Source organism: Orcinus orca, chromosome X (genome assembly GCF_937001465.1).
Source record: "Orcinus orca chromosome X, mOrcOrc1.1, whole genome shotgun sequence".
Lineage (NCBI taxonomy): Eukaryota > Metazoa > Chordata > Mammalia > Artiodactyla > Delphinidae > Orcinus > Orcinus orca.
The window spans coordinates 113,307,456-113,321,015 of NC_064580.1; the positions used below are offsets into that span (position 1 = coordinate 113,307,456).

At 47.1% G+C, this 13,560-nt stretch overlaps 1 protein-coding gene across 26 annotated transcripts in view; it reads left to right on the forward strand.

Moving 5' to 3' along the window:
• The window catches only part of ARHGAP36 (Rho GTPase activating protein 36), a 155,241-nt gene that overhangs the window by 131,667 nt on the left and 10,014 nt on the right, over positions 1 to 13,560 (forward strand). For 9 of the 26 annotated variants that reach the window (XM_049704384.1, XM_033416209.2, XM_049704385.1 and 6 more), the window contains 2 exons: positions 50 to 1,045; positions 2,861 to 2,970. The exons of 11 other annotated variants lie outside the window; for them this stretch is intronic. The gene's annotated coding sequence lies outside the window, so the exon portion shown is untranslated. The remainder of the gene's footprint in view (positions 1 to 49; positions 1,046 to 2,860; positions 2,971 to 13,560) is intronic. 6 more of the 26 variants (XM_049704390.1, XM_049704388.1, XM_049704387.1 and 3 more) reach the window with 3 other exon arrangements.

Genomic DNA, 13,560 nt, shown 5'->3' on the forward strand with positions numbered 1-13,560 from the left:
CCCCTGACCCTATGGCTAGAAAATGCTCATTCTCTGCTCTTTCTTTCAGCACCAGCCTAAGGAGAGCTCCCAGAACTGGAGGTGGTGAGGTGCTTATGAGCCTAGAGTAATTAAAGATTTTGAGGTGTCAACAAAGCAGGTAATTAGGTGGAGAAGGTATCAGCTGTCTGAGAGACAAAGAAAGTAATTATGCTGAGCACTCTTGGCGCTGTCAGTAAACTCCAAAGAAAGATTTGTTGGGAAGTGATACTGTTTGATAGAGACTTCAATGCCTAGCAGAAATGAGGGACTCTTGGTGAGGCTGCCTGGAACAGGAGAAAGGTTTAGGGAGCTTGGCAAACCTGGATTCAAATACCAGCTCTGCCTCCCACTGGCTGTGTGACCCTGGAGAAGTTACTTAACTCCTCTGAGTTCGATTTGTGATGTGCAAAATATTGATAAGTCATAGCTCTAATTACCTCATTAGGTCATTGTGAAGACTCAAGGAGATAATGCATGTAACAGCACTAGCACCATGCCTGGTATACAATAAGTGCTTAATAAATGGTAACATTATTATCATGATCACTATTATTATTCTTACTATATACCAGGCATTCTCTACAGGAGCCCAGAGTTTAAAAGGAGAGACAAATAATCGCAGTTATGTATGTTCGTGTCATGAGAAGTATGAAGAGGGTAACTATGATGGCTCAAAGGAGGGAGCCCTCAACTGGGAGGGAGGGGTACAGAAAAGCAGAGAAAGTTTTGTGACTCCTGAGTTAGGTCTTAAAAAAATAAGTAGGAGTTTGTCACGAGGCCCAGGGGGAAAGGGATTGCAGGCAAGTGTATCTGCCCACACAAAGCCAAAGAGGTGTGAAACAGCCGAGCCTTGAGCTAATAGTTGGGCTTTGCTGGGCACGAACTGGGATCTCCTGGGGGAGGGGGGGAATCAGTGACCAAGAATCTTTCCAGTTTATTCCCACCAGCCCCTGAACCGCGCCTTAGGCGCCCTACCTGGCCAATCACGTGCGACGCCCTCCTCTTCTTTCCTCTAAGCAGTCAGGTAAGCTCACACCCAGCCCCCAGCGGGCCTGGTGCGCACAGCGGGGGGTCGGCGGACCCAGACCCGGCAGATCAGGCCAAGGGGAGACTGTGCCCAGGTCGCGGGCCCCTATCTCCTTCCTCGTCCCAGTCCTGGTGCAAAGCCCCCCTCCACCCCCAATTTTAAAAAAAAACTACCAAGCACACAGCCACTTGGGTTCTTTAGACAACCCCGTGCTCTCTCACACACCACACCCGTAAACTCACGCCGCGACCCCCCTCCAAGAGACACACGGTCTTCAGCCCTCCATCCTAGCACATACATTGGCTGCATGCGTCCCCACCACACACATGAACACATCACACCCAAACACACACGGACATTGCACCCTCACACACACAAACCTTTGAGCACACACGCCTTAAGTAAGCTCACATATAAAGACACCTTGCTCACAAACACACACAGTACACACCACAACAAACACCACCCGTAACCCCACATTGACACAGCACAGCTAAGGGTAAACACACACCAAACAAATATATACACACAAGCTTCAACGGGCACACACACATACACACACTGCATACACATGCACACTACAGCACGACCACAAACCCCGGCAGAAACATACATCGAACACACCCATATCCAGACCGCACCCACAGAGTCACACTGTCATCGGGCAGAAACATACAACCTACAAACGTGCACACACAAACACCGCACAAACACACGCTCCACGTCCGAGCGCAAACCAAATACACTTCACACCCAGCACTCGGACTAAAACATGCAACACGCACACACACACCCACACCCAGCCACACACGTAACTCACAGGCGAACCGCACTTGCGCGCGCGCACACACGCGTACATGCATACATACATACACATACAGCCCGCCCCCTCCTTCCCTCAGGGCGGAAGAGAAGGGGGCGAGGATGGGAGGAGGGGGAAGAAAGGAGGGGGGATGGGCGGGCGAGGCGCTGCGAGCAGAGACGCTCTTTTCCCTTTGACCTGGGGTGTTGTTCCCATTAACCCGCCTGTTCCCCATTCCCGAGCAAAGGGAGTGAGTGAGTTGGGTCCAGACGGGAACCAGTCAGAACCAAGGAAAACTGGAAGGGCTGGGGAATCCGCCGGCGGGCGGAGGGCACGTGAGCTCCAGCCGGGACCCTGCCGGAGGCTCCTCCCCCCAGCAGCCTCCCTCTCAGACCCCTTCGCAGCTTTGACCTCTGCTCCCCACCGCGGGGGTAGGTGGTGGAGGGGGTGGGGTGCTTCTTCCTCTCCTACCCGAGAGAGTGAACAACTGTTAGGGGTGGAAAGCTTTACTGGTTTCAAGAAGTAAGGAGTTTAGATATGCAGAAAAGCTTTTTGCGAAACCTGTTCTAATCTAGTTTGAAGACGTCTCCTAATAGAGAGCGCACTATTTTGCAAAGCAACTAATTTTTACATAAAAGGCAAAGGCTATCAGAAATCACCGACACCGCGCTGGACACATAGTAGGGCGTTATAAATGTTCCTCCTTCCCGCTTTTGTCAACAAATCTTGCAGGGCTATCTGCAGCCCAGCACCAGCCCGCGACAGCTCTGGGGCAGTCGGTGAGCTTTTTCTAGCACACAAGCCCCTGGAGAACAGCCGCCTTGGCCAGGGAGCCACCGGCGGCAGGGGGCGGTAGTGTCGCTTAGGGTGCTTTGCACGTCTGGCGGCATAGCCCCCGCGGGACAGTCTGAGGTCCCCTTCCTCTGTGGCGGGCTACAGGGGTCACTCTAGAATACTCTGCGGTCAGATGAACATCTGGCTCCTGTCCTCCGCCTGCCCCCTTTCTGTAGAGATGGACAGCGGGTGAAGGAGAGGAGGAGGAAGAGGACTTCCGCCTGAGGCGGCGCATTGTGTAAAGCGCCTTGCGGTGCAAAGTGCACAAGCTTCGGAGTCGGTACAGGTTCGAATCCCAGCTCTACCACTTCGCAGCTGACTACCTTGTCAGGTCACTGTCTTAGGTTGCGGGGTGGGTGTGAAATTTAAAGGAGGAAATATACGTAAAGTGCTAATTCCAGTTAAAATCCAAAGGATGTACATTCCCTTCCATTCCCTCTCCCTAACCCTCACCAAGGATAAAGATTTGGGAGTTTGGGGAAGAGGGGGATCAGAGGCCAGAGATATGGCCACCAGGTAATGCCTCTAAGCCAGAAGATGGACAGAGGTTCAATTAGCGCTCAATTTCTTAAGCAATGTGCTGTATTTAAGGGAAATGCCTGCACCAGTGATTTTAGTGATGCCACTCACTAGCCACAAGACATTTCAGTTCACAGCCCCAGTCCTTGGGGCTGCAGTGAGGCCACTCTGCCCATCACCTCACCTCTCACAGGGACTTCCTAAATCATTCCTACCCCCACCCCGAATTCTTCTCCCCATTTCCAGGTTGCTGAGTTATTTTTCATTGTAATGAACACTCATTGGATGCCAGGGACATCTTCTCTTACCTTATGCTTTGCCAGTGCCTAGCACAGTGCCAGATACAGCACAGGCTGTATACATGCAACAAAGTGATGCCCTGGGTGAAATCCCTTGGAAACACTGAGACTTAAGGGCACATAAGGAGTTATCATAAGGAATTGAGAGAAAGGATTCCAATAGCAGCACCCCAGGCACTGTGGGGATGGAGGGCAGTGGCTTTTGAATAGGGAGCTATTCCATTCCACCTCAAAGCCCTCCAGCCCTAAGCTTCGCTGGAAGGGGGTTGTCTCACTGTGGCTGAGGCTTCTGCAGTCAATTAAGAAGAGAGCCTCTTTCCTGGAGGGCAGAGGCCCTGGCCAGCTAGAGGGTGAGTCACTATCTCAGAGTTGGGCAGCAGAGGTGGCACTAAGGTGACAATGAATTAGTCCAAGATGGCAAGGGGGTATTACCTGAGTGATGATCTGGAGGAGGATAAAGCGGAAGCCTGAGCCCTTGAGGCTGGGATTAAGTGGTAGAATGTCTATATGCTTAAACATAGCACCTAACCCACCTCCACACTTCTACCCCTCCAAGTCCCAAAGCGTAGCCAGGCAGCTTCTTAGAGGAGGAAGTGGCATGGAAATCATCCTTTGGGAGACCTGGGTTCCAATCCTGACTTGGATACTTGCTGTATAACCTTGGGCAAGCCCTTTTCCTTCCTGTTCTCAACACCAGAAGGAAGTTAAGTGGGCAAGGGGCTCTGTGCTGGGCCCTGTGCTAAGTATTTTACCAGTGTTATTTCACACACTGTTCCCCATTGTGCTATGTGGTGAGCATTTATTCCGCTATTTTGCAGTTGAGAAAACTGAGGCTGAGTGATATTCAATCATCTACTTTCTAATATATCGTGCAGTCTTTATGTATTTATGTTACCAAGGCAATCACTGTAACTCAAGCCAATAGCCTGCCAGTCCTCTGCCTAAATTGGCTCCTTATGCACTCAGGTTCATATCATGTCTCCTGGCTGCCCCCAACGCCAACCCATGTTGCTTTCAAGGCAGTTGGCTACCTGGGTGGGTTTCTCTTTTCATCTTCGGTGACACCCACCTACCCCCAATTCAGATCTTTCCCTGGCATATCAGCCTAAGATCCCACATTAGAAAGCAAGCATCACCAGAAAGATGCACCCCAGTATCAGTTCCTTATCACAAGGGTGGGGGATCTGGCTGCAAGATGTTGCAGTGAGGAAGGGGAGCAGAGCTGCCAGGGCCAGAAGGAGGGGCTGCATAAAAACCAAGAGGAGAGAGAGAGAGAACGCCAGGGACAAATTGGACCAGCCTCAAACTGCTGCTCCCTCCCTTTTCCCCCCTCTCCTGTTCTGGTGCTCTAGAATGTATAAAGGGGCAGCACCCAGCCCATTTTCAGCAGGTGGAGAGGGAGAGATCCTCTCCTTCAAAGGAAGGGAAAACCACCCTGAGCATTCAAATTACATTCCTGTGTCGGGTAAGATTTATTTAATTCCTGAGGGGTGGGGGTAGGAAAGAGGAGCAGGGGAAGAGGGCGCCTTCTTGGTAGTGCTGGTGCCCAGGTGGTACTTTTAGTGAAAAGAGCGCCACCCATGCTGCTGTCAGAGCCAGAAGCTCTCTCCCTTTGCTAGGAGTCAAGAGACACTTACCACTGGGCTTCTGGATCTCATTTCTAAGCCAGATCCCTATGAGCCACATCTCTGAGCCTTTGGGGAATAAGTCCATGTCTTCCTTGGCTACCTCAGTACCCGTGTATGCCTGGGGTCAGCAACTGCCCTCTGTCCTTCCCCCTCCCCTTCTTTCCTCCTCTCCTTTGCCTAGGCTCTGCTCCTTCTTCCTTCTTGTTGGGCTAAACTAGAGTCTCTGACATTCTTGATTCTTTTCTCCTCTTTCTTTTCCATCCAGTCAACAACACTCTCCGTTCATCCATTTACTTCATCCAGGAGAGGAGAAAATTCAACTGGGAGGGAGTGTAATTGTGTATTTGAAATTCTCCCCACTTGAGATCTTGCGCTTATAACCCCGTATTGCCCTTGTTGCGTCAGATGAGAATATTTTGTGCTTGTGAATAATACATTTTTGCTTGGCTGAATAGTGATTTGAATATATGATTGTTGAGCTGCAGATTAGAAGAAGGCATTTTTGGAAGCAGTATTAGAAGGTAAGATGGTTTGGGCAGGTGTGAATGGCCTTCTGACTTCTCCAGGTGCCAAGAAGATAGAAAAAGAAAGATGAAGACTATAGTAGTGTGTGTGTGTGTGTGTGTGTGTCTGTGTGTGTGTGTGTCTGTGTGTGTGTGTGTTGGGGGTGGGCTACTGAGACCGTTCTCATCCAGATAGGTAGAGGAATTCTGTTTGCTCTTGTTGTTCATTGAACTCTGAACCAAATGATCTTCCTTGTCTCTGAGTTTGGAAGATCAGAGGCCCTGGACAAGATGGCGAACAAGCAGCAGGAAGGGTGAGGCAAGGAGGGGCAGGCAGTTGTTCCTTGTGCAGTCCTTGTGTGCAAAGGGATGCCACCTGCCCTTCAATGCCATACTAGTCAGGGCAGAAGGGAAGTGATGAGGGGTAACAAAAAGTGTGCTGAGCAGGGTTCCAGGAGTTTTGGGCCTTCCTTTTGGCTCTGCCAGTAATTAGCTCAATGACCTTTGGTAAGTTTCTTATCCATCTGAACCTCCACCTCTGCCTTTCCTTCACCTGTAATGTGAGATTGTGCGGCATGGCCAACGGAAGAGAAAGGGAGCCCTCAAAGGAAGGGACCCTTGGGCTGAATCTTGAAAGAGAAATCAGCTTTGAATAAAGGGAGAGATGATTGTGGGGTATGATGAGAGACAGTGGGAGTAGCCCCGGGAATTTAGCAAACAGGTATGCGTAAGGCACTGAGTTGGCTGCTGCGTAGAAAATTGCTATGAATCAGCTCCTGCCCCACCGCGGGAGCTTCAGAGAGAGAGAGAGTGGGGGAATCTGCGTGGCAGAGCTAAGCGCTCGCAGTGCCTGCAGCTCGTCCCAGGACTGGTCGTAGTCGCGCCGCAGGACTGACCAGCGGGTCACGCAGCCATTTATTCCCTGGCCGGACCAAGAGAGACGCCAAGAGGTAGTGCAGGGGCAGGACTCCAGAGGCCTGAGTGCAGCCCCTCGAGGGGCTGAGTGGGAGGTGAGTGCACTCCAAGCGGAGCGCCCGACGTGCGGGAGGGAGAGGAAGCCTGCGGGTCCTGGACTAGGTGCCCAGCTTTTCGCGTTCAATGGCTCAAACGTGGAGCACGCAAGAAAGATTGCATTTTTCAAATTCTCGGCAGCGGCAAGCAGCAAGAGTGGTTTTGGCGTGCGGGCGGGGCTTTGCTTAACTTTGCAGGTTCTGCGCGCTCTTGAGCCACGTAGGGGCGAGACGCAAGGGGCGCAACCCCGCCTGACCACGCTCCGCAGCGGCAACCTGTGGCTTGGGACAACCCTTCGAGGGGAGGGCGCAAAGTCTTGGCTGGCCGGTTCCTGTCCCTTTCCCCCTCACCCTGCTCCCCCTGCCTTCACCTTCACCTAGCTCTGGGTAGAGGGCAGACTACCGGGCTAGGGCTCCATTAGGGAGGGACAGGGAGACCAGCTTAGACCCACTCTCCACTCTGGCGCCCAGAAACCTGCAGGGGGGGGGCAGGGATGCTCTCTCTTTCCAGCTGTGGACAGTGGCCACAGCGTGGCCCTGTGTCCTGGAGGTGGCTAAGTCCTGTAGAAGAATCAAGGACTAGGCAGAAGTGAGGACTGTGTCTCTACCGTGTTCTTAGGTAAACCGGATAATAATAAATGACACTGGCTGTGTTTTGGGGCTGGGAGATGCTCACAGACTTGCCCAAGGCCACTCAGCTGCTTAGTAACTAGGCAGACCTCCTGACTCCTGGTCTAGGGTTTTTGTTTGTTTGTTTTTTTCTTTTTTGCACTGCGTCATAGCCAAGACAGTGGTCTAATTTTGAAGGAGGATAGATACAGGTAGGTAGACATTGATTATTTTTAAAAAATACATTTATTTAAATGTAGTTTTAAAATACCATTCCTATCATAAAAACATCTCCCACAGCCCCAATTCCCTATGACAGCCATTCAGACAGGGTTTTGAAAAAGAAAACTGCAGAAAATTGAATGATTCTTGGGGGAGATACAATCAAAGGAGAAGGGAAGCAGGTGGGAGTGGGGGAACAAAGGTGAAAGAGAGGTAGCTCTCAGCACAGATTTGAAGAACAACTTTATTCTGAAGGTTTCCTTGACAGATCTCTGTCCAGATGGTTTGGGGAAGTGTCCCTACTGGTCTTTCCTCTCTCGTGCCCACTCTGTAGAAACCCCAGCTGTGGTCTAGAGGGGCAAATGTTTGATGGTTCTTTTTTTTTTTTTGCGGTGGCCTCTCCTGTTGCGGAGCACAGGCTCCGGACGCTCAGCCTCAGCGGCCATGGCTCAGGGGCCCAGCCGCTCCGCGGCATGTGGGATCTTCCCGGACCGGGGCACGAACCCATATCCCCTGTATCAGCAGGCGGACTCTCAACCACTGCGCCACCAGGGAAGCCCTGATGGTTCTTTCTTTAATTCAGAGTCTCCTCCTTCCCTCTGTTGTAGCAAATACATTGGGTAAGTCTATTCTGTGTGTGTGTGTGTGTGTGTAAATGCATATGTGAGAACGCATGAGGGTGTGTGTGTGTGTGTGTGTGTATGTTTGTGAGAGGAAATGTGTGTGTCTGAAAGGGAATATGTCTTAAAGAAGGGGGCTTGGGACCAGGGGAATTGAGAAGATGGGAAAAATGAATCAGAGTTTACCGAATGCATACTATAAACCTGCAGCTGAATAAGGGTCTGAGTAGTGCTGGTGGACCTGAAGAAAGAGTCAATTCTTAACATTCCTTAAAGGAACAAAGGAGAGGAAATGTATTTAAATGAGGGCAGGGAAGGATGATGTTAGACCCATGTCAGACTCTTGACATTTATGTGACCTCCAACTAGGCTGTAAGACCCCAAGGACAGGAACTGGGACTTTCCACTCCAGAGGGCTCCCCCCTTTCCTCCACCATCCCTAACATGGATGGCTTGCACATTGTGCTGAGGAAACCAAAGGTAGGGACTAAATCCCTTTTGTGGGCCAACTAACTTTTTTCTACATTTCAGAGCCTAGACTGATCCCCCCACAACCCCCACCGTTAGTTGTCTTGCATTCCTGATCATGAAAGACCCAGTGAAGAAACAGTTCAACTCATCCCCTCTGAAAGTGAGATACCTGCTGACAGGATGTGGTACCCACTTTTACCTTCTATGGATGGTACAAGGGCATTCTTCAATGGGGGCACTGTCTGCTTCATTCCAGATAGCAGCACTTCTGCTCAGTCTTCCTTTCAAATATGACTCTCAGGTATTTGGCGGGGGGGACAATTCCTCACCTTGGTACAGCACTGTACCCTTTGGAGGATTCTTTCATGTCACCCTGTCTTTTATTTAATCTTTACCATAGCCACACCTCAGAGCTATCATGGTTGTTACTTTGTAAGGTGATGGAACTGAGGCTCACAAAAGTGAGATAATTAGCTCTAAGTGACTTGGTTGGTGAGTGTGTGAACTTACAGGTGGTAAGGCTGGGATTTGAACCCAAGTCCTAGTCCATAACTCAGGACCTTTACAGGATGCCATGCTGTCAGCTTGGGGAGTGGGCTGAGGCAAGAGACGTGATGGGAGGAATACATAATGCTTTTGATGCTTTTCTCTTCTATTCACTCCTCTACCTTTCATAATAGTGTTTTTCAAAACCATATATATCTGTATCTTTCTATCTATCATTACCTACCTATCTTATTTACCTATCATATCTTTCTTCTTCTTCTTCTTCTTCTTCTTCTTCTTCTTCTTCTTCTTCTTCTTCTTCTTCTTCTTCTATCTATCTATCTATCTATCTGTCTGTCTATCTATCCTGTCTATCAATCATCTACCTTCATTCCCATTTCCCAAGAATAGTGTGTATAAAGAAAGACCTCAAAATCTAGCCATCTCCTTAGGAAAGAAAATAATCTTGACTCAGGCCATCCCAGTTCCAGGCAGCAGATGTTGGTGATGTATACCAAGAAATACTGTGGTTTGGTGGGAAGGGCAAGACCAGGCCTGGGGATAATCTAGTTCCCAGATTGTATTTCTTCATGGCATGTTAGTGCAACTTCAGTTAAGTTACAACCTCTCTGGAGTCCTATTTTGTTGTTATCTGTAAAATGGGAACATAACACCAAACCTACCTCCTTCCCAGGGGTTGTTGTGAGAATAAAGGAGCATGATTCATTTATCCATGAATCACAAATAGCTGTTTTAATTACAAGACCTTTATATTCTCTCAAAACTGTCAAGAGTTTATAATCCTATGATTACCCAACAAACACATTGAACACCTACTGTGTGCTAGGACCTGGAAATAATGGACATGTGGAAAGCTTTTGAGAACATGAAAAGCACAACAAAAATTAGACATTAAAAATTACCTTCTATTGATGCAACATCTTATTTTTTTTACTTTTTCTCCCACAACGTAATAGAAGCAGCAACCGAAAGGGAAAAAAGAGATAACGGGTGACACAGCTTGTGATGCCAGCACTATTATGCACTCTGACACATACTGCAGATAATACTGAGAATATCTATATCTTGTTGTACCTTCGGATGTGACCTCCCTTGGTTTATCGAATCAGGCTTTGATTATGTGTCCATTCTTTTGATTTCATTATTTAGCTATGCATTATTTTGTAGCTATTAAGGACAAAGGTGGATGAGGCAGTGGAAAGAGCCCTAGGTCTGAGAACTGGGTTCTTGTCTAGATTCTGTGTCAAATTGCTGTGTGGCCTTGGGCAATCTCCTGTCTCTTTTTGAGCCTCAGTTTTTTGAACTCTAGAATGGAAGCTTTGGGCTAGGTGATGGCTAAGGTCCCTTCTATCTCTGATCCATTCTAATCTAAGAAGTTCTGGAAACACTTTTTGATACCAGAACTTTTCTGAATGTATTTTAACAGTACTACCTTTGGTTTATGAGCTTCTGTTATGGCATGATGGGCTGACTCACGTATTGAAGAACGCTGCCCCCAAATTTAATTATTTTGGGGCATTACACCGCATAGGGTAAAATGAGCCATTTTGTTCATCACGACTGCAGCCTTTGCTGAAATGGAGGTTATGGGATAGCAACTTAAAGGCTAACTCATTAATGCTCAGGGACGAATGAGGTAATGTGACAGCAGACCAAATTTTCATGGAGAGACCTGTATCTCTTTCCCATGTTGTGATATATTAATGCGGATGTCTTTATCCATTGTCACTGCCTGTAGACATTTGAATACCGTAGATGCAATACCTTCTGGGCACTCAGCCTTGCACACTAACTACTTCTCAAACTCCAAATATCTCTCAATGGCTAGAAGAAAAATTGTGATGTGCCATAAAATGCCTAATTTATTAGGATTCTATCAATGGCATCAGTCCTGCTTTTCTCTCAGAGGTGTTTACTAGTGAGCACTGCACCACCCCTAACTATTTAATGGGGGCAATGGAGTAAATTAGTCCTCCAAATTGTGAAGGCTGTGGATTTATGCCTAGCTGAAACATTTCTGTCCTCACAATGTCGAAGAGGGTGACGTTTCTGATGTTAATTTGTTTCTCCATCTGTGCCATGCGTTTCAGGAGGACGTGAGGAACAAGCTTGATGCCACTCATGTGTGTTTTCCCTCTTCGTATTGCTGGAGAGTTGATCTGGTTGTGCCTCTACTCTTTGTTGAAATTCTCTCCCTTGGTAGCTGCTAATATCCTAGCCCCTTTACTGATCCAAATGAAATTATATGTTATTTTGCTAGTGACGATGTGAAATTGGATGGTTTAAAAGATAGATAAATTTTTGAGACTTGCAAGCATTTTACTAATCTGAATAATAGCATTTTAAAAATGGACCTATGTGGTTAGTTTTTCTAAATTTTATAAGATAATTTTTTGTACTTGACCCTGATGTCATTGGAGATTGAAGAAGAAAGATCTATTCACAACAGTCTCCCAAGATCTTTTTACCCATTTTAATTTAATTCAAATTTAGTAGAGATTGAACTAAGTCAGATGCATTGATACAAATTCTAATTTTACGTAATTACTTTTGAAACCTGATATTTTCTGGTAAAGTCAGGCCCTCTGCAAAGAACCTTCAATATCAATGTGTTTATTAAAAGCCAATGCTAAATATCACATGTACATTATTCATTTAATTCTTACACAGTTGGTGAAATGGATACTGGATCATTTCCCCATTTTATAGAGGAAGCCACTGAGGCTCAGGATTCAACAAACTTTCCTAAGCTCACACAGCTAAGAAATCACAAAGCTTGGCTTTGAACTCAGTTCTGTTTAGCTCTGACTCCAGGGACCATTACAGATATTTGTCTAAGGAGATTGTTTTTGCAAATGTGTTGAATTCTATGCTGAAATTGAGAGGGCTTACTTTCGTCTTCCTTCTTCCTTTTTGATGTCATGGTCACTTCAGGCCAATGCCAGGGCATGCTGAAGGGGAAGGGGAAGACACTTGGGAGCAAGAGAGGTCTCTTAGCACCTTGTTCTCTGTGAGGAGTCTCCTTTTGTGATCAGCTCATAGTGTTGAAGCCTAGTTATTGGTCCCCCCTCCCCAACCTGCTCATCTGCTTCTTATCTAGGCACACTGGACTTCCTAATTCTGCTTCTGTCTGGTATTCTACTGGTGCCTTGAGAGTATTGAAGGCAAGCAAGACAGTGTCAATTTTGCTGGCAGAATTTTGGCATATGATTGCTTTTAAGTTTAGCCCTGTATCTTTGAGCAGGAGGCAATGACAAACAGTTTATTCTAAGGCCTTTGATTTCCTTTGGAATTGTAAGCATCTAGGCTGACTCATCTCTCAAAGGCTTCTCTCTCTCTCTCTCTCTCTTTTGGCTGACGTTGTTTTGAGGTTCTCTTATTTGTTCTCACCTTATTTTGGGGGGAGAAGAGGGATTGATTTTCATCTTGATTTTTGAGTGAGCGAACCAGCTATATACTCTTTGGATGACCAGATTGTAACCCTTGGCAAGAAGAAATAGCTGCAACTCCAGAACAGGTACAAAAATGTCTAAATTGGGGTAAAGGGAAAGAGGGAGCCATGTAAAAAAAAATAATCCAGAGCTAGGCTGTGTGTGTCAGAATGAGACCCTTGGCTAATAGATTTTGGACCTGCCATTGTGAATGGGGGATTACTGGCTGCTTAGTTTGGGACTGTGGTTAGGTTCTCTGCATGTGCCTTTGGTTAAGATGGTCATTTTGTGGATGCAGTTTGGTGGTTGGGCTTAGGTGTTTACTCTGGGTCCAGGGGATATTGATTTTCCATTGAAGGGACTTTAAAAAATATGTATGCTAAGAATTTTCCTCTTAGCTCAGTTCAAAAGGCATAGAAATACTCCTCATTCTATCTCATACTGAACTTCAGTTATCCGGCAAGTGTTTATTTCTGACATGTGTGACTTTGGCCATTAAGGAAAGTGGGCAAAAGAGGATTTTGGAAACAAAAGAAGTGAGGGATTTTTTTTGACAGAGCTCATTTATATAGATTATTGGATGATAAACTTCTACCTACCTTTTCTCTGTCAAAGCCACATTACCTGATCTTTGGGGTTTAAGCACCCCCCCAATAATATATAGAATATTATCATAAAACTCCGTGGGCAAGGGGAGCTCAGAAAAATAGCATGTGACCACTTCCCATCTTGCCAAAAGGTTTAGTTCCCCACGTCCCGAATTATCTTCTCTTAGGAAGAAGCATCCACACACTCACCCAAACCATAAACTTTGGAGCTATCCTTTCCATTACAATAAAAAATTTTCTCTAAGTCCTGTCACTTATACCCATAAAATCCATCTCCTGCTCCAGCCCCATTGATACTGACTTGTGTCAGCATCTCTTGCCTCTCGGCTGATCTACCTACTTCAGGCTTTCTACCCAAACCAGGTTTTTCACTGCTCTGCGATTTTTCCAAGCTGCAGCTCTGACTCTGTCACTTCCCACTTAAAACCCTGAAGTAGTTCCCTATTGCC